General features: G+C 42.8%; 1 protein-coding gene and 1 long non-coding RNA gene across 5 annotated transcripts in view; one reads left to right on the top strand and one right to left on the bottom strand.

Annotated features, from left to right (window-relative positions):
* CHCHD3 (coiled-coil-helix-coiled-coil-helix domain containing 3) overlaps window positions 1-26,553 on the top strand; it is a 289,394-nt gene that overhangs the window by 242,508 nt on the left and 20,333 nt on the right. The window lies entirely within an intron of this gene.
* On the bottom strand, window positions 10,338-25,717 carry LOC145523148 (uncharacterized). Its single transcript, XR_014066385.1, has 3 exons — window positions 25,432-25,717; window positions 11,702-12,155; window positions 10,338-11,080 (listed from the first exon to the last, which is right to left on the bottom strand). It is a non-coding gene; the product is annotated as an uncharacterized LOC145523148 (long non-coding RNA).

Here is a 26,553-nt window from a genome sequence, read left to right as displayed (position 1 = left end):
AATGGGCTCCAGTTTCATCCATCTCAGTAGAACCGATTCAAATGTATTTTTTTTAATGGCTGAGTAATATTCCATTGTGTATATATACCACAGCTTCCTTATCCATTCGTCTGCTGATGGACATCTAGGTTGCTTCCATGTCCTGGCTATTGTAAACAGTGCTGCGATGAACATTGGGGTACACGCGTCTCTTTCAATTCTGGTTTCCTCGGTGTATATGCCCAGCAGTGGGATTGCTGGGTCATATGGCAGTTCTATTCCCAGTTTTTTAAGGAATCTCCACACTGTTCTCCATAGTGGCTGTACTAGTTTGCATTCCCACCAACAGTGTAAGAGGGTTCCCTTTTCTCCACACCCTCTCCAGCATTTATTGCTTGTAGACTTTTGGATAGCAGCCATTCTGACTGGTGTGAAATGATACCTCATTGTGGTTTTGATTTGCATTTCTCTAATAATGAGTGATGTTGAGCATCTTTTCATGTGTTTGTTAGCCATCTGTATGTCTTCTTTGGAGAAATGTCTGTTTAGTTCTTTGGCCCATTTTTTGATTGGGTCGTTTATTTTTCGGGAATTCAGCTGCAGAAGTTGCTTGTATATTTTTGAGATTAATTGTTTGTCTGTTGCTTCATTTGCTATTATTTTCTCCCATTCTGAAGGCTGTCTTTTCACCTTGTTTATAGTTTCCTTTGTTGTGCAAAAGCTTTTAATTTTAATTAGGTCCCATTTGTTTATTTTTGCTTTTATTTCCAATATTCTAGGAGGTGGGTCATGGAGGATCCTGCTGTGATTTATGTCGGAGAGTGTTTTGCCTATGTTTTCCTCTAGGAGTTTTATTGTTTCTGGTCTTACGTTTAGATCTTTAATCCATTTTGAGTTTATTTTTGTGTACGGTGTTAGGAAATGTTCTAGTTTCATTCTTTTACAAGTGGTTGACCAGTTTTCCCAGCACCACTTGTTAAAGAGATTGTCTTTTCTCCATTGAATATTCTTGCCTCCTTTGTCGAAGATAAGGTGTCCATAGGTGCGTGGGTTTATCTCTGGGCTTTCTATTTTGTTCCATTGATCTATATTTCTATCTTTGTGCCAGTACCATACTGTCTTGATGACTGTGGCTTTGTAGTAGAGCCTGAAGTCAGGCAGGTTGATTCCTCCAGTTCCATTCTTCTTCCTCAAGATTGCTTTGGCTATTCGAGGTTTCTTATATTTCCATACAAATTGTGAGATGATTTGTTCTAGTTCTGTGAAAAATACCATTGGTAGCTTGATAGGGATTGCATTGAATCTATAGATTGCTTTGGGTAGTATACTCATTTTCACTATATTAATTCTTCCAATCCATGAACACGGTATATTTCTCCATCTGTTTGTGTCCTCTTTGATTTCTTTCATCAGTGTTTTATAGTTTTCTATATATAAGTCTTTTGTTTCTTTAGGTAGATATATTCCTAAGTATTTTATTCTTTTTGATGCAATGGTGAATGGTATTGTTTCCTTAATTTCTCTTTCTGTTTTCTCATTATTGGAGTATAGGAATGCAAGGCATTTCTGTGTGTTAATTTTATATCCTGCAACTTTACTATATTCATTGATCAACTCTAGTAATTTTCTAGTAGAGTCTTTAGGGTTTTCTATGTAGAGAATCATGTCGTCTGCAAACAGTGAGAGTTTTACTTCTTCTTTTCCTATCTGTATTCCTTTTATTTCTTTTTCAGCTCTGATTGCTGTGGCCAAAACTTCCAAAACTATGTTGAATAGTAGTGGTGAAAGTGGGCATCCTTGCCTTGTTCCTGACTTTAGGGGAAATGCTTTCAATTTTTCACCATTGAGGATAATGTTTGCTGTGGGTTTGTCATATATAGCTTTTATTATGTTGAGATATGTTCCTTCTATTCCTGCTTTCTGGAGGGTTTTAATCATAAATGGATGCTGAATTTTGTCAAAGGCTTTTTCTGCATCTATTGAGATAACCATATGGTTTTTTTCTTTCAATTTGTTAATGTGGTGTATTACATTGATTGATTTGCGGATGTTAAAAAAACCTTGCATTCCTGGGATAAAGCCCACTTGGTCATGATGTATGATCTTTTTAATATGATGTTGGATTCTGTTTGCTAGAATTTTATTAAGGATTTTTGCATCTATGTTCATCAGTGATATTGGCCTGTAGTTTTCCTTTTTTGTGACATCTTTGTCTGGTTTTGGAATTAGGGTGATGGTGGCCTCATAGAATGAGTTTGGAAGTTTACCATCTTCTGCAATTTTCTGGAAGAGTTTGAGTAGGATAGGTGTTAGCTCTTCTCTAAATTTTTGGTAGAATTCCGCTGTGAAGCCGTCTGGTCCTGGGCTTTTGTTTGCTGGAAGATTTCTGATTACAGTTTCGATTTCCGTGCTTGTGATGGGTCTGTTAAGATCTTCTATTTCTTCATGGTTCAGTTTTGGAAAGTTATACTTTTCTAAGAATTTGTCCATTTCTTCCAAGTTGTCCATTTTATTGGCATATAGCTGTTGGTAGTAGTCTCTTATGATCCTTTGTATTTCTGTGGAGTCTGTTGTGATCTCTCCATTTTCATTTCTAATTTTGTTGATCTGATTCTTCTCCCTTTGTTTCTTGATGAGTCTGGCTAATGGCTTATCAATTTTGTTTATCTTCTCGAAAAACCAGCTTTTAGTTTTGTTGATTTTTGCTATGGTCTCTTTTGTTTCTTTTGCATTTATTTCTGCCCTAATTTTTAAGATTTCTTTCCTTCTACTGACCCTGGGGTTTTTCATTTCTTCCTTCTCTAGTTGCTTTAGGTGTAGAGTTAGTTGATTTATTTGATTTTTTTCTTGTTTCTTGAGGTACGCCTGTATTGCTATGAACCTTCCCCTTAGTATTGCTTTTACAGTGTCCCATAGGTTTTGGGTTGTTGTGTTTTCATTTTCATTCGTTTCCATGCATAATTTTATTTCTTTTTTGATTTCTTCTGTGATTTGTTGGTTATTCAGAAGCGTGTTGTTTAGCCTCCATATGTTGGAACTTTTAATAGTTTTTTTCCTGTAATTGAGGTCTAATCTTACTGCATTGTGGTCAGAGAAGATGGCTGGGATGATTTCAATTTTTTTGAATTTACCAAGGCTAGATTTATGGCCCAGGATGTGATCTATCCTGGAGAAAGTTCCATGTGCACTTGAGAAAAAGGTAAAATTGATTGTTTTGGGGTGGAAACTCCTGTAAATATCAATTAAATCTAATTTGTCTATTGTATCATTTAAAGTTTGTGTTTCCTTGTTAATTTTCTGTTTAGTTGATCTATCCATATGCGTGAGTGGAGTATTAAAGTCTCCCACTATTATTGTGTTATTGTTAATTTCCCCTTTCATACTTGTTAGTATTTGCCTTATATATTGTGGTGCTCCTATGTTGGGTGCATATATATTTATGATTGTTACGTCTTCTTCTTGAATTGATCCTTTGATCTTTATGTAGTGTCCTTCTTTGTCCCTTTTCACATCCTTTATTTTAAAGTCTATTTTATCTGAAATGAGTATTGCGACTCCTGCTTTCTTTTGGTCTCCGTTTGCATGGAATATGTTTTTCCATCCTTTCACTTTCAGCCTGTGTGTGTCTCTAGTTTTGAGGTGGGTCTCTTGTAGACAGCATATATAGGGGTCTTGTTTTTGTATCCATTCAGCAACCCTTTGTCTTTTGGTTGGGGCATTCAACCCATTTACATTTAAGGTAATTATTGATAAGTATGGTCCCGTTGCCATTTACTTTGTTGTTTTGAGTTCGTGTTGAAACATCCTTTCTGTGTTTCCTGTTTAGAGAAGATCCTTTAGCATTTGCTGGAGAGCTGGTTTGGTGGTGCTGAATTCCCTCAGCTCTTGCTTGTCTGTAAAGCTTTTGAATTCTCCTTCATATCTGAATGAAATCCTTGCTGGGTACAGTAATCTGGGTTGTAGATTATTCTCTTTCATTACTTTAAGTATGTCCTGCCATTCCCTTCTAGCCTGAAGGGTTTCTATTGAAAGATCAGCTGTTATCCTTATGGGGATCCCCTTGTGTGTTATTTGTTGTTTTTCCCTTGCTGCTTTTAATATTTGTTCTTTGTGTTTGATCTTTGTTAATTTGATTAATATGTGTCTTGGGGTGTTTCGCCTTGGGTTTATCCTGTTTGGAACTCTCTGGGTTTCTTGGACTTCTGTGACTATTTCTTTCCTCAATTTAGGGAAATTCTCAACTATTATCTCCTCGAGTATTTTTTCATGGCCTTTCCTTTTATCTTCTTCTTCTGGGACTCCTATGATTCGAATGTTGGGGCGTTTCATATTGTCCCAGAGGTCCCGGAGGTTTTCCTCATTTCTTTTGATTCTTTTTTCTTTTTTCCTCTCTGCTTCGTTTATTTCCATCATTCTATCTTCTACCTCACTTATCCTATCTTTTGCCTCTACTGTTGGTTCCCTCCAGAGTGTCTTTTATCTCCTTTATTTCATTATTCATTCTATATTGATTCCTTTTTATTTCTTCTAAGTCCTTGATAAACATTTCTTGCATCTTCTCAATCTTTGTCTCCAGGCTATTTATCTGTAACTCCATTTTGCTTTCAAGATTTTGGATCATTTTTATTATCCTTATTCTAAATTCTTTTTCAGATAGATTCCCTATCTCCTCCTCTTTTGTTTGGCTTTGTGGGCATTTCTCATTGTCCTTTACTTGCTGAGTATTTCTCTGTCTTTTCATCTTGTTTAGATTGCTGTGTTAGGCGTGGCCCTTCTGTACTCTGGTAGTATGAAGTTCCTCTTTGTTGTGGAGGTTCCTCACTGCGGTTGGGGTTGGACAGGTGGCTTGTCAAGGCTTCCTGGTTGGGGGAGCTTGTGTCGGTGTTCTGGTGGGTGGAGCTGGATTTCTGCTCTCTAGAGTGTAATGGAGTGACCAGTATTAATTTTTGAGATGTCTATGGATTTGGTGTGCCTCTGGGCAGCCTGTATATTGATGCTCAGGTCTATGTTCCTGCGTTGCTGGAGAATTTGCGTGGTATGTCTTGCTCTGGAACTTATTGTCTCTTGGGTAGAGCTTGGTTTCAGTGAATTTATGGAGGCTATTGGATGGTCTCTTATTAATTAATGTTTCCCCTGGCTTTCAGTCTTATTCTTGCAGTAGCCTCAAGACTTCTCCTTCCATACAGCCTCAATAATAAAACTTTTAGGTTAATGGTGAAAAGATTCTCCACAGTGAGGGATACCCAGAAAGGTTCACTGAGTTACATGGAGAGATGAGGTGGGGGGGTGGGTTGAGGTGACCAGGAGGGGAAGAGGGGAATTCAAATGTGGAGAGAGCAATCTAGCCAGTAAGCACTTCCCTCTGTGCTTTCCACAGTTTGGAACCCTCAGAGTGATTCACAGAGATACATAGAGAGGGGGGAGGAAGGTAACAGAGGTGAGCATGAGTAGAAAGGGAGGAATTAAGAGGGGAGAGAGAGATCTGGGCAGTATCCTGTTCCTGAAGTGTTCTCCGGTACCCAGAACACCCTCAGAGATTCACAGAATTGGGTTGAGAAGAGAAGGAGGAGGGTGGGAGATAGAGGTTCCCTGAGGGAGAAGAAAGAGCATCAATAGGTGGAGAGAGTGATCAGGCCAGTGATCACACTCCTGAGTAAAAGTGGGTCCTAAAGATTGGGTTCTTAAATGTACAAAGTTGATATCAAATATGTAAAACAAAGATTAAAAATCTAGAGTAGAGGTTAGACTCTTATAAAACTTACAATCTAAAAAAAAAAAGAAAAAGAAAAAAGGAAACAGTGTAAAAAGAAAAAAAAACAGTAAAACAGTAAAAAAAGAAACAGTAAAAAAATGTAGAACAGGAAAAAAACATTAAAAAAAGAAAACTCAAAAGGTATAAGATATATGTATGTAGTTTGCTTCAAAAATAGGGTTGTTTTTTTTTTTTGCAAGTTAATAGTGGGTTATGAAAATGAAAGTTAAAGGTGTAATAGAGGACTTGAAGAAAAAGGAAAGAAGAGAAAAAAAAAAAAAGTAAAAAATATATATATCCCGGACTTTCTCTGGAGCTGTTGTGAGCAGTGTGGGATCTGCTCAGTTTTAGATAGATCCTTATTCCTGCTTATACTTTTCAAGATCTATAGGTCCTTTTCAATGCAGTCGGTATTAACTACAGGGATCTTAATCTGTTGGCCTGTCCCTTCCAAAGTGCTTCCCTCTGTTTATTTGGCTTCTGTTTGGAGATCTCTTCAGTATCTAATTTCCGCCCTGCAACAAAGCGGTGGAGGTGATCTCTTTAGGTTCACTTGTTCAATCGTGCTGTGGGGAGGAAGGAACACTGCAATTCTGGCGTGCGTGTGGTAAGCTCGCAGTGTCTCGGCCGCACTGGGTTCGCCCCCGCTCACGGCGTGTGTGCTTTCCCCGTCTACCCTGCTCAGGCTTCAGGTTACTCGGCCGGGGAGCGGGCCCTGAGCTGCGTGCACTTCCCAGGTCTAAGCCGCTCAGGTTCAGGCTCCCGGTTACTCCACAAAGGCGCAGACTCGGTTTCGCCCGCGGCTTGTGCCGTTCCCGGTCGGAGCTGCCCAGGCGGCCAGGAGTTTGGCGAGGGCGCTCTTCCCTGTTGGGGCGGTGCGGCTTATCACCTCCCTGGTCCCCGCCTCGGTTTACGGGCGCGCCCGGCTCCGGTGTGCTTTGTGTCGGTTCTGGGGAGCTGGTCTCTGGCTGCGACCCTCCCGGCGGCTGTCGACCCTCCGGGATCTCAGGCAGTCTTTGCTTAGAAACTGGGAGCCTGTTTGCAGTTTGGTAGGGGGTGCCCTCTCTGGAGCCGAGTTTGCCCCTTTCCGGCTCTGGCGGGCCCCGCCTGCCCGCTGTGTCCGGCGGGGGATGGGGCGGTCCGCAGCCGGCTAGCTCTCCTCTGGTATCGCTCAGTCCTTTGTTCTGTGAGCGGGCCGGCAGTGCCTTAGAGTTGGGCTTTTCGCGGGATAGTTCTTTCTCTCTCGCTGTCCCACAGTTTAGGTTACTATCTCACGTTAGCTCCCTCAGATTGCCCTCGGGGCACTCGGGCCCGGTCCTTACCCTAGGCAATGCCGCCCGCTCCTCTCCGTTCAGCCCCCACTTGCTGGTGGCGGATGATGCGAGCGTCTGGGGTTCTTTGCTGGGAGTTGCTTTAGGCACGTAATCTGTGGGTTTTATTTATTTTTTCCTCCCAGTTACGTTGCCCTCCGAGATAAAAAATCCTCCCCCACACCCGCCGGTGAGAGGGTTTCCTGGTGCTTGGAAATTCCTCCTCTTTTACGACTCCCTCCCCGGGACGGGTCTCCGTCCCTAACTCTTTTGTCTCTCTTTTTATCTTTTATAATTTCTCCTACCTCTTTTGAAGATAATGCGCAGTTTTTGTGGAAGCCTGAAGTCCTCAGCCAGCCTTCAGAAGTAGTTTTGTGAAGTTTGGTCAGCGTTTAGATGTTCTTTCGATACATTTGTGGAGGAGAGAGTGGTCTCCCCGTCCTATTCCTCCGCCATCTTATCCCCGCCCTCTCTATGTGTGTTTTTAAATTGACACCCATCATATAATCCAATATATATGTTTCCCTAAGGGATGATCCCCGCATCTGTAAAACTGCAATTGAGAATGTACTGTGCCTGTGAAAAGATGTGTTTGAAGACGACTGTTTCCTGTTGAATCATTAACCAACGGTTAGCAGCGCTGCTCAAAATAATAATTATATTTTAACAGGCTAGGAAGTACACAATTTAGTTAGAAATGCACACAGGAGACTCTGTTGGGAGAAACGCAGCTATTGTTAGTATATGGTGCCATCCTCCTCTAATCACTTGTCACACCTTTAGAATATTTATGTCTGCTTGAGACTGTAGGCAATTACAGGTTGACAGTCTATGATAAATTAACAAAATTTTCCATAAAGTTGGTTCTGAAGTCAGTACTTGGCATTTGGACCCTAATTTTTCCCAGAAATAAAAATGACACTTATGGATAAGTGTCTAGGTTACTCCTCAAAACCCTATTTAACCCCTGTATGTTAGCAGTGAAGAATGAAAGGCTGGAGGTTTGGTGGCTTGGGGTTGGAAAGAAACCAAAAAAAAAAAAAAAAAAAAAGAGTGCACTTGCCTGTGTGTGTTTAAACTATATTCTAGATTTTAAAAACTAACGTAATCACAAATATAATCTTATTTCTTTGAAAAACTGTTGATCCCTGGAGAGAATGAAAAGGGGAAAACATAAGCCTTGAAAAGAACAACTTCCTCCCTATCTCCCAGTCCCTCTAGTAGTTTGCAAAATAATTTTTTTTTTTTCCAAGCAGTGAGTAGACTCCTATTTTCAAATGAAATCTTGTGTGGGATCCGAACGCTGACAGTAAGCTATGTTATTAATATCACTGTAGTTAATAAGCTTACCTGCAACCTTTGCTTATTATCAAGAAAACAATGACACTTTATTTTCATGAATCCAGCACTTAAACATTAGGAGCTCAGGATGGTGAACTGCAGGTCTCTAGCAGTCTCAACACCCACATTCATTTATTTGGTTGTGCAGTGTTGTGATAATCCTGATTTGTAGTGATAAGTAGTGACTACTGATAATAGTTTTGTTTTGTTTCTTTAACAGCTTGCCTTGCAATCTCAAGATACTCATCCATCAGTCTGATCCATATGATTAAAAAACGAAATAAGTTTCTGCTTCAAAGCTAAATAATTGACAGTATCTAATAAATCATTATTTAGAAGTTGGGACTAACATCCCAAACTTACAATATTGAAGCATACTGTGAAAATAACCTTTGACACCTCCTCAGCCTCTTCTTTTTCCCCCTCTTTCATGGGCCCCGAAGTCGACTCTGTAAAGCAAGAGAGAGTGCCTTTCCCTGTGCGTCTACAGCTTTGTAACATAGCACACCTTCACCTTTTCCTCCTCTGGTCAAGGCCAGTCTCGCATGTCGGTGTCTCTGAAATATTCCTTGACACATCCCTTCTTCCCACTCCCAGCTCCCAAATGCAAGTCACATTTGCTCCCTCTGTGTACAGGTAACTTGAGCCCTTATTTCAGCCCACTGTGGATCGTACTTGCCTGTGTACCTATCTCTCTTCTGAAGTGAGAGCCTCTGGATGCATGAGCTGCCTCTTGGCCATCTTTGTAGTGGTAGTACTCTTAAACACATGTCCAATTAATATCACTATTGTTATTACTAAATGGAATTAAAACTCTTATAAAACTTTTTCCTGCTTTTCAACTTCTACCTTGGGGATGTTTTCACTCTAGAAGGGCATTTGAATTTATGGTAGGGGAAACTGGTATCTAAAAGGCTAAGTGAGAATTACAGACTTTCGGGAATTTGAAGGGTCTGTTACCAAGGTTGTGTATCGGGTTACAGTGTGTGAATCTCATTCCTAGTTGAAATGAAATCTTCTTGAGGGTAGGGATTGTATTTGTTATTTTGTTTGTAGATCTCCACCAGCACCTCGCACATATTCTGTACACAGTTAATACAGGCTGAAATAAATTCAGTCAGCAAATTAGGGGACTGTGGCTATGTGATATCTCTGTGTCTAGCTAATGGTTTGATTTATCCAGCTATTGCTGGTTTTTATTTATAGGCTGTGCATACAGGACTGAGTTTTGTTGGGCATTAGCTGATTGCCAGAATTTATCTCCAGAACCTGCCCTAGGGAAGGCAAGTGCTCCTCTTTGCTGTATCAATAGGGTACTTAAGAGCAAAATTAAAAATATAATGAAATATTGTTTATTAGATTAAGGTTTGTCCTTCCTTCAGTTTAGATTTCTGTATAAGACAAATTTTGGTTAGGGAAGGATTACTGATAGTGAAAACGTTTGACCTTTGCTGTTTCCAAGGACTATTTCTCCCTTCTGTTAATGTAGACAGATTTATATATTTTTCAAAACCAAAATACGTCTCATTAATATTTTCTACTTGAATTTGAAAGCATAAAATCTTCAAGTCAGGTAGCTCTCTACCACAAAAGCCAATTAAACACTTCATATAACAAGTTACCTTCTTAGGAAAGCTAACTTACCTGCCTCCCACCATGAGGTCTCCATCGTGTGCTATGTACAGTTGAATACAGTTGCCTGTATTCAACTTGACTGTAGGCACTCTCTGAGCAAGGACGGATGGAACCAAGGCAGAGAGGAGAAAACTCTATACTTAAAGGCAAGGATAAGAGAAGCCGTTTCTTTTCCTGGCTCAGTTAAGACTGTACTGATTGTCAAGTCCCATTAACCTAGTGGGTCACTACCTTGCATGTATTAGCGGCAGCCCCACTGTAACGTGTAGCGGTCTTGCCACATCATGGACACATTTATAAAGATGGATAACAGCGAAGGATCAGTGTTAACTTTTATTGTCAGGCAGGCTGTACACGAAACTGTCTGGTATTGGCTTTTGCTTTGATTTATGAGAAGGTTGCCACATGAAGAAGACATCACATAAAACAGCACTGCTAGCAGCAGTATGATTAGATGCAGTTGTAAGTATAGCAAATAATTACTAATAGATTCATCATCCTCTCTTGCCAATTCCGTACTTCGGATGGGTGGATCCTCTTAGCAGTACAGTACCTTCCCCTTCCCAAAGGAGTGGGTCTCTCACTTGCTCTCACTAGGGTTAGCGTGTTTCTCCAGAGGTTTCCTCTGGACAGTAGCTAGCAGTGTGATGCTGCTCGTCTAAGAAGGGATCGTTAAGTAGTCGACTTGACGGTCCCCTCATCCCGCCACGAGAGCAGCAAGTAATTACCTATTGGTTTTGCCTGAGGGCACACGTGCGCACACTCTCCCACACAAACCCCGGAGATGCAAGGACTCTGAAAATCTGGTTCTTGAATATCTGCCACAGCTCCAAGGAGTAGCAGGTGGTTCTTCTGGAAAATGGCACCTCTAGCTTCCTGCTCAATGGGACTTTTGTCCCCAAGGAGAATAGTCATTGCTTTGCCTCAGCTTTTTAGTTTCAATGCACGTTGGTTTGGTGGAGTGTCTTTTATGCTGTAAAAACTTTCCTTCCCTTTGAAATCTTTGTTTGGTCTCTGTAGTTCTAGTTGTGTCTTAATATGCAAGAAAAGCAGCTGTGTTTTCCTTTAAGCAAATATAATTGTAGGGGAAGGCGTCTCTGTTTATCCCATGGACAACCACATTATGGGTAATGCCTCCCCCCCAAAAAAAAGGAAAGAAAGAAAAAGCTTGGGACCCCAGAGAAATGACGTAGGTCTTTTCAACTCTCTGTAAAGCAGAGGAGTGCTGCCCTTTGTGTGGCCACTGCCTGCAACCAGCACTTTCTTGAGAGCCAGCAGCTGTGGGGAGCTGGGGACAAACACGTACACAGGAGAAATGGCCACCTTTCTTTCCTCACAAGAATAGCTGGGGGCGGCCTGGGTAGCTCTTCTGATCTGTGTCCCTACTTTTCAGGCAGCCACATTTCTGAATTTTATGTATTTATTTTTGGCTGTGCTGGGTATTTATTACTATGCCCGGGCTTTCTGTAGCTGTGGGGGCCGGGGACTACTCTCTAGTTGCTATGCCGGGGTTCTTCATCGTGGTGGCTTCTCTTGTTGCAGAGCGTGGGCTTAGTTGCCCATGGCATGTGGGGTCCTCCTAGGCCAGGGATCGAACTTGTGTCCCCTACATTGGCAGGTGGGTTCTTAAGCACTAGACCACCAGGGAAGTCCCCCCCACATTTCTAATCATAGCTGAACCTACCTCCATATCAATACTCCAGATTATTTTGAGACTTGTGTGTGCCATTTATCGAATTAAATTGTGGCAAGGTAGAGCCATCCTCTGATCTTCTATTAACTTCTTTATCCAGGGAGATCCTCTGTGCAAGTGTGGGAGGTGGTCTTCTCTCAAGTGGTAGAATGAAAGCGTCCAGACAGAGGCAGACATGAATGATCCTTGGAAGCAGAAGGTGGCCGTGGCCCAAGCAGGTTGCATCTAATAGCTTCTGCTGCCTGGAATGCTCTGTGCCTGGAATGGCTCGAAGTGATCAGCCAGGCCCCTGCCATAAAGCAGGACGCACAGCAGCAGCTGGGGAGAGTCACACTTGGCCCCCACTGCAGGTGGTAGGCAGGAGACAGTGCCCAGGAATTCCCCTCTCTGAGGAGGGGAGCCAAATTAGGAAGGCTGGATGTGAGATGGTGTCATTAAGGGCTTCCTGGAAAGAGAGAGCAATTAAACTCAAAGCCAAATGAATGACTATGCTAATATATAGGGAATGTTAGTCGCTCAGTCATGTCCGACTCTTTGCAACCTCTCCAGGCAAGAATACTGGAGTGGGTAGTCTTTCCCTTCTCCAGGGGGTCTTCCCAACTCAGGGACTGAACCCAGGTCTCCTGTATGGCAGGCAGATTCTTTCCATCTGAGCCAGTTCTAGATTCGTTACCAGTTTCACTTTCAATATATAGGGAAGGTACTCCTTAAAATGCTCGTGCAGGCTCCAGTGACTGTCATGAAACTTTCTTTTACACACATACTTTTTTAAAAAGTTGAATGCTGAACCCGAACCTCATGCCAGCTTTAAAAGCAGACATAGTTAAGATCAAGGCTTAAACATGAATAGGGGCCTACTCTTGTGCTCCTCACTCTTTTTCTCCAGGAAGTAAAGAAATAGACTGTTAAGCCCAAATAATTTTTCCTGGCTTTGCTTGCCTTTTGGAGGGATGTGAGATGAGTCAGAAAGGTGTATTGTCTGGTCTCTTCCTCACTTTCAGAAGCCTTGGATTTTGTACAGCAAAGTGCTGGTTGGAAGAAAGCCAGGCTTCCAGTGAGAATCAACATCACACAGTACTCAGCCTTAGCTGCAGGACCACAGGGATATGCAGAACTGAGAGAGTCAAACCCAAGGCTAAGCCTGGAACTCCACGAGACAAAGGAAGGCTAAGGGATCTGGAGTGCCCTGATTGATTGGTGATGTCTGTTGTTGGCATGCTCATTGAGAGAGTTGCTATTTTTCCTTTGATTTGCTACCCCTGCTTTAGAAGCCTATATAAAAATCTCTGTTTACCTCCTTCAATTGATTGCGCCTCCCCCGAAATAGGAAGGATAGAGAAAGGAAGAAGGAAGAAAGGCTGTGTAGTGCCACTTTAATATCTTTCTCTTTTCACCTTTTACCTACCAGCAGGTTTGGGGAAATGAAATAACCACAAAAGAGGACTTTTATGTTTTGTTACCTCTTATCCTGACGTAGCTCCTAGTAGGAAGGCCAATTTCTTTTACCTGACTTCAGGCCACCAGAGCACCAGTGGGGCCATGACTGGCATTTGCTGGGACTTAAAAACTAACTTAGGATTGAAAATACCATTGGCAAAATGTCTTTAACGTGCAGTTGTATCTGCTGTTTTCTTTGTAATGAGTAAGAGAATATATTAACATTGCACTTTGGTTAGCATTTGTAATACATGCAGAGATGTTAACCTTCAGTGCATTTCTGAAATAGTGTCTCATGGGCAGAAGCCTTAGTTTACAAGCAGGGAAATAAGACTGCACTCAAGTGACCTCTTTCCTAAATACCCAAAGTAGTAAAACTCCATCTGTTAAACGACTCTTCCTTCAGTCTAAATACTGGTGCTTAAAGCTAATATTGGAGACTGAAAACTGATAAAAATTAGTTGTATTTGGTAGAAATTAATATTATAATTGATTTACCATTATTTTGAAAAGTTTTAATGAAAGCGTTTAGTACATTATTTTATTATGTGTGGTTGTGATAAACATTATGTCATCAGTTCATGCAGTTTGGATAACCAAACCAATCGCGTGCGTGTGTGCCTAGCCACTCAGTTTATCTGACTTTTGTGACCCCGTGGACTGTAGCCTGCCAGGCTCCTCTGTCTGTGGGATCTTCCAGGCAAGAATATTATTCAGACCTTAAACTGAAATTAACAGTCCTGAGCAGCACATCAAGATCTTCCTCTCTCAAGACTCTTCTCTGAAACAAGTTGCTGGGCAGAACCAGCCAGTTTGGGGGCAGTTTACATTGGTCAAATTAGGCAGATACATCTAAAATGTCTACTTCGTGATATGCTGTATAGCCACAGCTAATATAGACTTCTTACCACGATATGAGATGAAACATATAGTGAAACTCAAAAGTTTACAAGCTTTTACATCATCTTAGTCACGTGCAGTTAACTTCTGGGCAGTAATCAATCTATGCATATCTGTTGTGGTTTTATTATGTGCAAGGTCCCAGGTTGTCATATCCTTCACAATGGCTACTCATCAGGCACTAAGGAGACCATCTTTAATTTCTCGTCAGTATTACAGAAAAGAAAATCCTTCGATGCCAAGCTTTCCCTCAGTCCCCACTGTGGCCTGGGCGGCAAGGCCATCACAGTCAATGCTGTCCTTGCCAGTCTATTTCACACCATCTGAAAATGAAATCATCCTTGGTCCTCTCACATTTCTCCCCGCTCCTGAATGCCCTTTGGTGGTTAACGTTTTTGAGGGTGGAGCTAGGGGGAACATCTCACAGTGTGAAGGAGCTGAAAAGTTAGCCGACATTTTTAATTAACGCTGGCACTTCTGGGCCTCCTGCTCAGGACTGCCAGCCTGACTTTACAAAATGACATTTATGACTTGAAGGATATAGAAACTCGCGGAAAGCGGCTGAAAACCAGTTTCTGGCCTGTTTGAATACTGGTTTAATGGCAATTGAACTTTAACTGTATGGTGTTGATTATTCTTGAAATGTCCAGCTTGTTTTAGACAGGACTTTGCTGTCACTAAAGGAAATTAAAGCAGTTTGTTTCGATTCCATTGAGTTTCCCCTCAGTACCTAGTTACAGGCAGCAGCCCTGCCACCAGCAGTGGGCGAATCTGTGCCAAGTGTAATTACTCCAAACACAATTCCATTTATTCATAGGGAAGGCTGTTGCTCCCCGTGAGAACATAGTTGAGAGAAGAAAAGATGTATAGGTTTGTGTTAATTATACTCCCCATGCTGGAGGTTTGATTCTAACATGAGTGCGACTTTTTAATCCCTTTATCCAAAACACAGGCAGGAACCTTGTTTGCCACCATCTGAACTGTTTGTGGGCACCTTCCAGTTACATGAACGGTCACCAACTCTCACATGAATTGTGTTCTAAAACTTGGTTTTTAAGTTTGAAAGTGGAAACCCATTTTCCTTTAGAAATAAGGTAATAGCTAAGAGGTTCGCAGAACAACCTCCCAAAGTTTATCAGTTGAGATAATAATAACAATATTAATAATAGCAGCCACTGTTATTTTGTTAAAATGCTTACTACGTGGCAGGCATTATATTGAGAGCACATGCGTTATCTTACTAATGTTTACAACAGTCTTAAAGGGTAAGAGCCCATGAAGAAGTTGCCCCTTAGAGAGATTAAGCAAGTTGCACCAGCTTCCAGAGCAAGAGAAAGTTTGGATGTAGTTGTTTTAGGTACCTGATTCTGTGTTAGCCATCACAGTAAATGGTGCACGTTTCAGCAGTGACTGTATTGTGGAAGCTAACTTTGATCATACTGCTTTATTAGAAAAAAGCTTATCTTGATTCCATTTGGGATGTTAGGAACACTTGCCTCCCCAGTGTACTAGTTTGGATGTAGTTCCTCACACGTCCCCCTTATGCCTACACATTCACCCAGGCTAACACAGTGGTGAGGAGAAGTGGAAAGGGTGTCCTGATAGTCCTGTAGTGATGGGCCTGGGCAGCCAATGGTGTTTGGCAAATGCTGTGCCAGGTTCTGGAAATACCATGGAGACTAAACAGACAGGATCCCTGCCTTCTTGGTGCTTACAGACTAATGGGAGAAATGACTAGTCTCCCAAATAATGTGACAGTTACAGCTGTGCTAAGTGCTGTTGAATGCTATGAGAGCATATGACGTGGGAATCCACCGTGAACAGTCAGAGATGACCTCTTTTCAGGCTAAGATAGTAGGTGTTGGGGGAGCTTTAAGGAAGGTCATTTAAGCAGCAAGATCAGCATGTGTTAAGCCCCCAAGGAAGGAGCTTAGCTCCTTTGGGGTTCTGAAAGGAAGCCTGCAGGAAAGAGTGGAGAGAGATGAGATTGGGGTTGGGGGGAACCATGTCCTACTTGACCAATAATTAGTATTGTGAATTTTATCCCAAGAGCAGTAGGAAGTGTTTGAAAGATTAGCATTATAACCTGTAAGTTATAAGATTCATTTAAAAAGGGGCACTCCAGTTGTTGTGTTTGTAATGAATTGCAGTAGAAATGAGGCTGGAGGAGTTAGAATAGAAACCAGCAGAAAGCTACTTAGAAGATTTTTAAAATATTCCTGGTGGTGTTGGTGACTTGATCTAGAATAATGATGATGGAGAGAAAGAGGTCGATTTCAGATCTATTCTAGAAGTTTAATCGATAAGTCTTAGTGACAGATTGGATATTGGGAATGAGAGAAGGGTAGGTATCAAAGTGATTCCCTGATTTGAGAAGGTCTATCTACTGCGATGGAGAAGAAAGAGCATATTGGGGTAGAAGAAGGAATTGTTTGACTTTAAACATGTGGCACATATAAAATGTTCAGTGTGAATAGCAGGAGGCAGTCACCTGTAGGAAGGCAGGACTAGAGATACAGTATTTGATAGCTGTTAGCACATCAGTGGCATTAAGGCCATGGGAGTGGTTGAGATCATGGTGGAGAGAGTATAGAGAGAGAAGAGCAGAGAAACTCCCACATCTGGAGATCAGTTGGAAGAAGAGCTGGAGGAGAAACAAGGAAGGAAGTGTAGTGTTTACAGAAGCCAAAAGCCCCTTTCACAAGGGGAAGAAAAATTTATTCAAGTAGGTCCCTGCCTGTTGGTCCTACAAAATGTCTACTAAGAATGGTTGGTTTTGGTCACTTGGATATGGATAGAAGCAAGTGGATGGAAGGTAAGAAGTGGAAGTGGCTGTCATAAGAATAGTGTTTGCTAGATTTGGGCTTTCAGCAGTATGAAAGCCACTAGACATGGGTGACTGTTTAGATTTAAATTAAGTAAGATATAAAGTTTTACCTTTGATGCATTAGTCACCTTTCAGGTGCTCAGTAGCAGTACGTGACCTTGACCAGTATGTTGGGCTGCATAGACGTGGCTGTTTCCGTCACTGCAGGGAGTTCTTGGATTAAGGCTCTTCTAGAGAAGGTGGGCGGAGAAGGCAATGGCACCCCACTCCAGTAGTCTTGCCTGGAAAATCCCATGGACGGAAGAGCCTGGTAGGCTACAGTCCATGGGGTCGCTAAGAGTCGGACATGACTGAGCGACTTCACTTTCACTTTTCCCTTTCATGCACTGGAGAAGGAAATGGCAACCCACTCCAGTATTCTTGCCTGGAGAATCCTAGGGACAGCGGAGCCTGGTGGGCTGCCGTCTATGGGGTCGCACAGAGTCGGACACGACTGAAGCGACTTAGCAGCAGCAGCAGCAGAGAAGGTGGGCAAGCTCGTGAAAATGATATAGTAGGGAAAGAAAGGGCTATCAGAGAGGCACCCTTTCTCCAAAGTAACGGTAGAAAAGGTGCAGATACAGATTTTATGGTGGGACAGTGAGGGAGCTATCTCTTGGTTTCTGTTTTTCTCAAAACTAGAAATATGGTCAGGAGTGAAGGGGGAATGGAAATGGAATGAAATAGTCATTGGAAGGGGGCAAGAGTGAGTTTACCACAGAACTGCAGAAACACGGGAGGCAGCAATTAGTGGCTACCTGTGACTTTACTCTGGTTATATGATTTCCCTCCAGAAACACTCACTGGGGAGCTGCATTATAGGACAGTCATATGGCAGACTTTGGGAGACTGGAGCCGCATGCGAAGGCTTAGATTAATACTGCTGAATTGGAACCCTTGGGAAGATGTAAAACTAATGGGGCTCAGCATGGGGAATCTAGTCCAGGACACGAGTTGAGAAACGCATTGTTTGGTCCTGCAGCAACACATCATTTTCCCTTTACATAAGAACCATTGAAATTCCGCCTCTGAAATGCTCGTGTGTGAGGCACATCATAATCATTTGAAGAATTTGTGTGCAGAAGGTTGTTGTTTTCTCTGCTTTCATGGTTAGTCTTGTTAATTTCAGTCTCCGCAGCAGCAGCTGAGAATGTTAAGCCAATTTGCTAAATCTTGCCTGGCCTCAGAAAAATGCCGAAATCTGTTTATGTAGCACAAGGAGTTGAGATTGGATGATGTGTTATGGCATCGATACCGAGCACTTTAATCAGAACCAAAAAAAGAAATGTTTGAACTTTTAAACTAAAGAGTAATTGTGTGGGTGTTCCGTAGATGCACGTGTAGTTCACTGTGATTATATATCCCATGTAAACTCGTCACTTTTATCTGTTACATAATTCTTCAGTGGTGTATCCCTCATAGGGGGAAATATTAGCTCTTTGAATTCATAATATACTTGTCTTCCAAAAATTGGTCAGTAGTGTTACTATAGATTAGTTGTTCTTAATGATAGTCTGAGTTAGTAACCCACCTTCTAAGCTCTTTTCTCTACCAGTTACCTTGAACATACCTATTTCCCAAATGCAAAGAGTTCCCCCTCGCCTCCATTCCAGGGCCTTTCAGAGACTTAAGAGATTAATATTTATAGTACTTTCCAAGTTTTAAAGATGTAAGGCACTAGGTACAAAATCATGTTGTTTGAGCACTTAAAAAAAAAAAAAAGCCTCAATATTCAAACCCTTTGAAATTGGATTTAGTTCCTCTGGAAAATTATCACTGTTATAGATAGTGCCCTCACCCATGGGTGAAAAATAAAATCAATTCAGAGAATGATTTTATAATTTTATAACATGGCTTGGGAAGTAGACGTTAGGGATATGTGGAGTTGTGCTCTTTGGCTATTATACTGATTCATATTAGATTGTGTTTGAAAACAACCTTGCATATGTCACCATCTGTCCTTCACTTTGAGGCCAGAATAGGTATATAGTGGTTTAGTAGAAGTGTCAGCGGATTCCCTTTCTCCTAATAACATGAGTAGTAGCTGGTGAGAAGGCAAGGGATATGAGACATTTAAAAATAAAATTAGTTACAAGAGGGGAGGGAGAAGGAAGAGTCCCAGTTGCCCCTTAAGAAAGGTGGGCATTTGCAGGTTATGCATTTAGTAGAACTCATGTTGATGAGCTCGAAAAGTGGGCGGCTGAGGGCAGACTATTTGGAGGCTGATAATAACAGTAGTCTAGGCATGAACTGTAGCTTAACCTAGGGTTATGTAGGAGGAACCGAGGAAGGGTTGAAAGTGAAAGACTTTTCCGAGAAGGAACTAGCAGTCTCAATGACTTCTTCAGTAGGAAGTATTCAACCAGAACAAAAGAGCCAAAATTGAATGCATGATGCTGAGCTAACAATACTGCAGTTGGTGGAAAGTGGAAGGAAGATCTTGTCTAGATGAGAAAATGGAAATCAAAGAAATTGGCCATATCCAGTTGTTGCCTAGTCTAGAGGTCTTCAAGATAGAAAGGATATGAGGACCATCAGATCTTGTCCCTAGCGTCAGAAGGGTAGGCTTGCTATCTGCGTACAAAGAACTGAAACCTCAAGAAACCTGAGATCACGGAGTTTCTAACTGACGGAGAGCAACTAGAAAACCCATTTCATCACGCACAAAGCAAAAGGAGAGAACCCACAGAGGGAAGAATAACTTCCACAGGAGAGGAACGGCAGGGACAAAGACCTGAGTTCTGGAAGTGGCTCCTCTTTACACGAGAGAAGGAGGTTGCGAGAGAGCAATGAGAAGGAGAAGAGACCAGGTTCTCTGACAGACAAGAGCCTCACAGACAGAGAAATCTATAGGCTTGTCAAACATTCAGTGGTACATGTTATACCCAATGGCTCGCCCTTTGACTTAAAATAATTAGGCAGTTTCTCTGTCTCATTTCTCACAAGGTTTCTGAGAGTGAATCAAAAGGGCTTGTGCCAAAGGCTGACGTGTCTGAAGGCATTTCCAGGTTTGCACTCCCATCTCAGCTCTTCCGTCACCAGCACTTGCTGATGCCTTTAGAAGGAGAATCCTTCTTCTCATGGATTCTTCCCTTTCTTCCAGTGGATTTCTTCCCTTACTCATTACCATTGCTGTCAGATGATTCATCTAGCTTTTGAGATTTCCTACCGAAAGATTTCCCTTCCACTCGTCCATCTCACCAAGCCCACTTTTAACGTTCCTCACTGTGGACTTCAGCTTTAACCAAGAGGTCTGTGTTTCTCCTTAATCATACCCACGTCTACCCTCCTGTCTGCCTTCTTGTCTTTCTCTTTAAAGACTGTCACATCGGGGACTTCCCTGGTGGTCCAGTAGCTAGACTCTGTGCTCTTGATGCAGAGGGCCTAGGTTTGATCCCTGGTCAGGAAACTAAATCCTACATCCTGCAACTAAGACCTGGTGCAGTCAAATAAATAAATAAATATTTAAATAAATAAAGACTGTTGAGTCAAAACACTCCCCTTTTCACACAACCTGCCCTTCTAACCAACTTTTGAATAGTTCACTTCTGCTAATTACTATACTTTCTGGAAATTCCTTTATTGCTTACAGAGCATATCCTTGCTGAAAGTGTTTATGACTTGCTGATCTGTATGTAAATTTTCATATGAATCTTTAAAAAAAAGTTCATTAGTGACATCACTGCCCCCGAACTTTCTTCTCTTCTTCCACAGCCTTTCCTTCTTCCTCTTTTCTATTTGGAGTGCCTTTCTGTCCTATCTCACTGCCTGGGCCTTGCTTGTTCTTTAAGACTTCTGAATTCTTTCATCTCAGACCTTTTCCAGTCATCTCCAGCCAGCTGTGCTCCCTCCTTTCATATTTTTACTGTTCCCAGATGTGCCCCATAAAAGCAGCTCTTATAGGAGGAGTGTATGTCTCACACACACACACACACACACACACACACACACACACAAAACCTGGTATAGAATAAGCACTCCGTAAAGGATATTGAACTAACCTAATCCCACTGCCTTCATCTCTTTACTGCCCATTTTCTTATTTACCAATTTCCTGCTGTCTGACTTCTGTCTTATGCCCTACGGTGAAATTATTTCTCTAAATTGCTGGGGATTGAATTCCATGGCATTTTATCAGTCTGTATTCTTTTTGCCTTTTTCCTTTTTCATGAAGCTCTGGTTTCCCAGCCTTGTGATGCTGTGTCATACTGGTTCTTCCCTCCACTCCCAGTTCTCTGACTGCTCCATCTTCCTTCCCTGTCACCTCCTCCCAAACAGGGCTGCTGCCCAGGGCTCAGGTGTCCCTCCTGCCATCTCTCTCCGCACTCCCTGCCTTTTCTGTCTGGGAAGGCCCAGTCCATGATGGTGGCCCTGTTCCCAGTGCTGAGCTCCAACTCCATTCTCTAGATCTTGGTGGGTTGTTTCTACTTGGGAGCAACATCACTTGGGCACTTTCATCCCCAGGCCTAAGCCATGCTACTGCACAATTGCACTCATCTCACACGCTAGTCAAGTAATGCTCAAAATTCTCCAAGCCAGGCTTCAGCAATACGTGAACCGTGAACTTCCAGATGTTCAAGCTGGTTTTAGAAAAGGCAGAGGAACCAGAGATCAAATTGCCAACATCTGGATCGTTGAAAAAGCAAGAGAGTTCCAGAAAAACATCTATTTCTGCTTTATTGACTATGCCAAAGCCTTTGACTGTGTGGATCACAATAAACTGGAAAATTCTGAAAGAGATGGGAATACCAGACCACCTGACCTCCTCTTGAAATATCTGTATGCAGGTCAGGAAGCAACAGTTAGAACTGGACATGGAACAACAGACTAGTTCCAAATAGGAAAAGGAATATGTCAAGGCTGTATATTGTCATCCTGCTTATCTAACTTATATGCAGGGTACATCATGTGAAACGCTGGGCTGGAGGAAGCACAAGCTAGAATTAAGACTGCAGCGAGAAATATCAATAACCTCAGATATGCAGATGACACCACCCTTATGGCAGAAAGTGAAGACAAACTAAAGAGCCTCTTGATGAAAGTGAAAGAGGAGAGTGAAAAAGTTGGCTTAAAGCTCAACATTCATAAAACTAAGATCATGGCTTCTGGTCCCATCACTTCATGGCAAATAGATGGGGAAACAGTAGAAACAGTGGCTGACTATTTTTTCGGGCTCCAAAATCACTGCAGATGGTGACTGCAGCCATGAAATTAAAAGACACTAACTCCTTGGAAGGAAAGTTATGACCAACCTAGACAGCATATTAAAAAGCAGAGACATTACTTTGTCAACAAAGGTCCATCTAGTCAAGGCTGTGGTTTTTCCAGTGGTCATGTATGGATGTGAGAGTTGGACTACAAAGAACGCTGAGCGCCGAAGAATTGATGCTTTTGAACTGTAGTGTTGGAGAAGGCTCTTGAGAGTCCCTTGGACTGCAAGGAGATCCAACCAGTCCATCCTAAAGGAGATCAGTCCTGGGTGTTCATTGAAAGGACTGATGTTGAAGCTGAAATTCCAGTCCTTTGGCCACCTGATGCGAAGAGCTGACTCATTTGAAAAGACCCTGATGCTGGGAAAGATTGAGGGCAGGAGGAGAAAGGGATGACAGAAGATGAGATGGTTGGATGGCATCACCGACTCAATGGACATGGGTTTGAGTAGACTCCAGCAGTTGGTGATGGATAGGGGGGCCTGGCGTGCTGCGGTTCATGGAGTTGCAAAGAGTCAGACATGACTGAGCGACTAAACTGAACTGAACTGAAGCCATGTGTGTATTGCCCTTCTTTATGTCCACATCTATCAGTTACCGCATCCTTGCTTCCCAGTGCCTCTATTCCTGCCTGTCTTTATAGCTGGACACAGCTCCACTGGCCTCCCAGCCTGGATGGTTCCCACTTCCATCCATCTGATTTATTCACATCCAGCCAGTTTTCTAAGAGAGCACCTTTGTAACTTTATTCTCTTATTTAGAAAGGTTGGTGGCTTGTCTTCCTCCGCAGAACAGAATCGAAGCATCTTCTGCCTTGTCAGAAAACCATCCACATCCCAGTGCCTCCCTTTTTAGCAGCACCTCTCACCTCTGCCAGCCTCCCTGCAACCTGATCCCCTGGACATGCCCAGTTTGACCAAGACCTGGGGCTTGGCTCACATGGAGCCTTCTTACGTGTTCTCTTGCTGTCTTACCCTTCATTGAGGGTAAGACTTTCAAGACCCCATCTCCTCTCCTCCATGGGCTCCGTAGATTACCCTCAGCTACCTCCTCAGAATAGCTGCAGTGCTTCCTGATGTACACTCCGTCCCTGGACCCATTGTACCGCTTGCTCTTACCCGTGAGCTTTATGAGGATGTTTCTTTTACACATATGAGTATTTTTCCCTCCTTGTGTTTCTGCACATCTTTACCTGCCCCTTCACTGTGTGTTCCCCTCTGTGATGTCCAGGTGGCGTTTTTCTGCCTGGCCATTTCCTGGAGATTTGCTGGCATGGCCTAGGGCGCCCTCTTTGGGATTTCCCTCTTGGCAAGGGTAGACCCTCAGCCTCCTCCCCTACAGATTGTCACCAGGACAGGAAACAGACAGGAGGCCCAGCTCTAGCCCTCTTTCCACTCCTCATTATTAGCACTCTGACACTTCTGGGGCTTCCCTGATAGCTCAGTTGGTAAAGAATCCGCCTGCAATGCAAGAGACCCTGCTTTGATTCCTGAGTCGGGGAAGATCCCCTGGAGAAGGGCTAGGCTACCCACTCCAGTATTCTTGTGCTTCCCTTGTGGCTCAGCTGGTAAAGAATCTGCCTGCAGTGCGGGAGGCCTGGGTTCGATCCCTGGATTGGGATGATCCCCTGGAGAAGGGAAAGGCTACCCACTCCAGTATTCCGGCCTGGAGAATTCCATGAACAGTATAGTCCATGGGGTCTCACAGAGAGTCAAACACGACTGAGCGACTTTCACTTAGGGCAGATCAGTATGGATAATTTTTTCCTTCACTTGTCTCTGCAGTAGTAAATACATTTGCAGTTCTTTCAGTTAAAGAGAGTCAGACACATTCCTCCCTGGGTGTACCTTGTCTTTGGATCTTGCTTTCAAAATTTTGGTGAAAAGAAGAGTATCACCTACTGTAATATAACACGCTCTCTCATTACAGACTTAAAACTTGATCTTAACCCAGTATTTTAGACTGTGTCTCAGTCATTGAGATATGTGGTGGTTTTGAAATGTTTTAAGTTAAGCTGTTCTTGAGCTACATTTGTAGTAAAAACACTCTCAGATTTGATCACCACAGGGAAGAAGTAAGGGTACTGGCATGTAGTTTTATGCTTGGGTGACTCAAATAGAATTTCACCAAACATCTCACCCCTAGTCACTCCTCGACTGAGAAAGGAGCATAGACAATTCATCCCAGAGGGTTAACTCTTTTTGAAAAATTGTAAGTGCCTAAAAATAGGAGCTTAACATGGAAGTATGTGCTTGACCATATTTCTGCACAGGCTGCTGGTACCACACTGCTCAACTGGAAGATGCTCTGATTCTGTGCTAATAAAATAGTTAGATTGCATTGATGAAAATGATATAAGTCCTATGAAATAAATATTGCTCCAAATATGGAAGGATTATCTCTGGGAGGTTGTGTCTGGTGTTCTGTTAAACTTGATCTTGGCATGTCTTCCTTTCAAGTGTCCTCTTGTCAGGAAAAACCTGCTAGATTTGCCAGGACTGGTGGCCTCCCCTTGGCTGTACGGAGGACAGCCACGTTGGCTGATCTAGCTCTTCCTCTCCTAAGCCTGAGGACTTGAGCAGGAAGGATGTGTGGTAAACCCTTCCAGAATTTGTAAACAAATGCCTGTTTGTTCCAGCCCCGTAGCCTGGAACTTGCAGCCTCCCCTTTCCCTTGTCCTTCCTCACAGGTTGGTTAGCTGCTCAGCCTGTCTCTCTGCTCTCTCTCCATCTGGACTGGTCTGGCCCATAATGCCTTCCCTTTCTTCTCTAGGAGTCCCCACAGATTCTGGAAGGTTCTTCAGCTTCCCAGTATCTTAGCTTACTACCTTCCCCATCTTATTCCAGCTCCTCCTATCTCCCTCCTGCCTCCAAATCTGGGCCTTGATCTAGGACCAGTTTATCCAGTTTTCTCCTTCCTGGCCATATGAAGTAGTAAAGCAATAGAGTGGTTGCAGAAGTGTTAGTCACTCAGTCATGCCCAACTCTTTGCAACCCCATGGACTGCAGCCCACCAGGCTCCTCTGTCCATGGGTTTCTCCAGGCAAGAACACTGGAATGGGTTGCCATTTCCTTCTCCAAAAGCTGCTGGTTGCAGAAGGCAGTGGTTGCAGAAGGCAGTCCCTAAGTAGGGAATATGATGGAGGCTGAGTAGTTCTGAAAGTTACCACCACAGCCCTCCTACCAAAACGAAGCAACCAGAAACCTGTTTCAACATTTGCTTATTGTTGACAGGTCTGAAACCAGGCTCCTCGCCTCTGGTTATTTCCAGGGGATCCCCTACTTGACCCAGAATTCATAAGCTCTTACTGTGTGTGGCTACTCCCAGCTCTCCACACCACGTCTGTGCCGGCAGATGTCGTGAGCGTAAGCGCTAAACTTTGCTCTCAGAGAAAGCAGAGGCATCCAGAAGGCTTGGAGTCACCAGACTGTGGGTGTATTCATATCCCTGTGGTCTGAGGAGGTCTGTTCTCTCCATCTCGGGGCCTGTCTCTATATTCCAGGTACTATGGACAGATCTTCCTGCTGGCTTGAAAGTTACTTCAAGAGAGTCCTAAGGCCAGTCCTCACTTCCTGTTCACTGGCGATGGATGTCCGCTTGTTTGGAACACTGTATGTTCAGTTCCTGTTCCATTCAGAATCAGAGCTCTGGTTAGCACTTTGTTTACGGCTTAATGTTCTCATTGTAAGACTCTGTACACTTCTGTCTCCTGTGCCGCCAACCCCTCCCCCTCCCCGCCCCCAGTTTGGGAGTCAGTGGAAGGAAAGGAGCACATCTCATTCAGCACCACCCATGGTGAATGGCATGTAATGTATGCTTGATAAATGTGGCTTAGTGTTTGTTGTTGGAGTAACTGAGTAGACAAACAGATGAAGGAACTAGCTCTCATATTTTCCATCCTTAGCCCAATTTCAGTGAACATTCTAAAGTAGCATGATCGGGGAAATGGAAATAACTCACAAAGCCTCGTAGGTAAAATAACTTAATGTAATTTTAATTTGTGTTGGTATGAGTGTAGTGGGCTTCCCAGGTGGTGCAGTTGGTAAAGAATCCACCCACCAATTCTGGAGATGTAAGAAACACAGGTTTAATCTCTGGGTTGAGAAGACCCCTTGGAGAAGGAAATGGCAACCCACTCCAGTATTCTTGCCTGGGAAATACCATGGACAGAGGAGACTGGTGAGCTACAATCCATGCGGTCACAAAGAGTCAGACACGACTGAACACACACACACACACACACATGAGTTCAAAGTATTATATAGATGCATGTATTTAAAGTAAAAGAAATCCAAGGGCAGTGCATTGTATATGCTCAATATTAACATTTTCTCAGTTGTCTAATTAAAATTATTTTATAGTCACATTTGTCACGCTTTAATCAAAATAATCATGAGGATGGTGATGATCATGGTGCTGGTGATGTTTTC

The sequence above is a fragment of the Giraffa tippelskirchi genome, chromosome 10, assembly GCF_054371585.1.
Source record: "Giraffa tippelskirchi isolate mGirTip1 chromosome 10, T2T-mGirTip1v1.2.pri, whole genome shotgun sequence".
Lineage (NCBI taxonomy): Eukaryota > Metazoa > Chordata > Mammalia > Artiodactyla > Giraffidae > Giraffa > Giraffa tippelskirchi.
This window is presented reverse-complemented; position numbering and strand designations above follow the sequence as displayed.